The sequence below is a fragment of the Blennius ocellaris genome (assembly GCF_963422515.1).
Source record: "Blennius ocellaris genome assembly, chromosome: 11".
NCBI classification, from domain to species: Eukaryota; Metazoa; Chordata; class Actinopteri; order Blenniiformes; family Blenniidae; genus Blennius; species Blennius ocellaris.
In genome coordinates this window covers 29,017,298-29,019,154 of record NC_137660.1, presented here as the reverse complement: position 1 = coordinate 29,019,154, position 1,857 = coordinate 29,017,298, and positions in this window count along the sequence as shown.

The following is a 1,857-nucleotide window of genomic DNA, read 5'->3' as shown; positions in this document are numbered from 1 at the left end:
GACCAGAGGAGGGAAAACACAACATCCAGTCAAATAATCACGACTTGTGCAGAACTGACACGACAAAACCACAACATCAAAGCAGAGCAACTGAGAAAAACACCTGAAATCTATCTATAGAAAGCACAAGAGAAAAAAAAACATAGAATATTGAAGGTGAAATATTGAACTTGATCTGTAAGTGAAACAGCAAAATAAAACATAATAAACAATATCTTGAAAAAAAATGATATTATTTACAGAGAAGGTATCTGAGCTGTATTGTTTAATATTTTCTTATTTACAAACAATAATCGTAGTGATTCTTCTGTTTCCCATCTATTTTAACCCACGTTTCAGTGACGTCTCTTCTCACTATTTATTACATTTTACACGTTTTCGTTCTTCTTTTACCAAAGAGGTGGAAACTGAATGAATCGCTTCAAACTGCATGAATCATCTTCATCATCATCTCTTCTTTTTATGGCTTCTCTTGTTCAATTTTGCCTTTTGTACTTGTGATGTGTCTGGCAGATGATGTGTGTGTGTGTGTGTGTGTGTGTGTGTGTGTGTGTGTGTGTGTGTGTGTGTGTGTGTGTGTGTGTGAATCTGAAATGTGTGTGAAGAAAAGGATCATTTCGAGCATGTGTGTGTGTAGGTGTGTGTGAGTGTGAGTGTGGGTGTGTGTGTGAGTGTGTGAGTGTGGGTGTGTGTGTGTGTGTGTGTGTGTGTGTGTGTGTGTGAGAGAGAGAGAGAGTGTGAGTGTGTGTGAGTAAGTGTGTGTGTGGGTGTGTATGAGTATGTGTGTGTGTGTGTGTGTGTGTGGGTGTGTATGAGCATGTGGGTGTGTGTGTGTGTGTGTGTGTGTGTGTGGGTGTGTATGAGTATGTGGGAGTGTGTGTGTGTGTGTGAGAGAGTGTGTGTGTGTGTGTGTGTGTGTGTGTGTGTGCAAACTTAACACACACACTTCATCCTCTTGGTACTCCCGCCTCCTCACATTGCTGCCGTCATCTTCACCGCCGCCACTAGAGGGCGGCAGAGCGGATTTTAAACTGTGAGTCACTGGTGAAGTGACCAGAGCAACAAAAGTATCCGTGCCGCTTTTGTGAAGCCGAGCCGGTTTTTCCTGGACTGATACTTTGTGTCCAACTTTATATTTTTAAGAACTCTGAACATGTTTTGCATCTCTTGTATCTCTTGTCTTGTAACTGTACTTTTTTTTTGTGTGTCGATACAAGAAAGACGAGTTGCAAGTTGAAACAAGAAGAAGAAAAACCACAATCGTGATTCTCAGCGTCAGTGTTGGAAATGAGTCAATAACAAGTTTTGCTTTACGTAAGAGTACATATGGAGATGGTGAAAAAATCTATCTATCTATTTATCCATCTATCTATCTATTTATCTATCTATCTATCTATCTATCTACATATCTATCTATCTATCTATCTATCTATCTATCTATCTACCTATCTATCTATTATCTCTCTCTCTCTCTCTATCTATCAATCTATCTCTCTCTCTCTCTCTCTCTATCTATCAATCTCTCTCTCTCTCTCTCTATCTATCTATTATCTCTCTCTCTCTCTCTATCTATCTATTATCTCTCTCTCTCTCTCTCTCTACCTATCTATCAATCTATCTATCTAGTCTAGTATAGAAAAGATCAAACAAAGAAAAATGAGAGAAAAATATTTTTAAATAATCTAAAAAAAAAAAATTTGAGTCTCCAGGCGCATATAAATATCTAATAATGTTTTTGTATAATAAACACAAATAAAACTCGGCGACTGCAAAAGACAATGAAGGATAGAAATAGTTTTCTAGTTTTCATGTAAACGTGTCAGGAGAAGATTTAGTAGTGACGGTTGTTTATTTGTT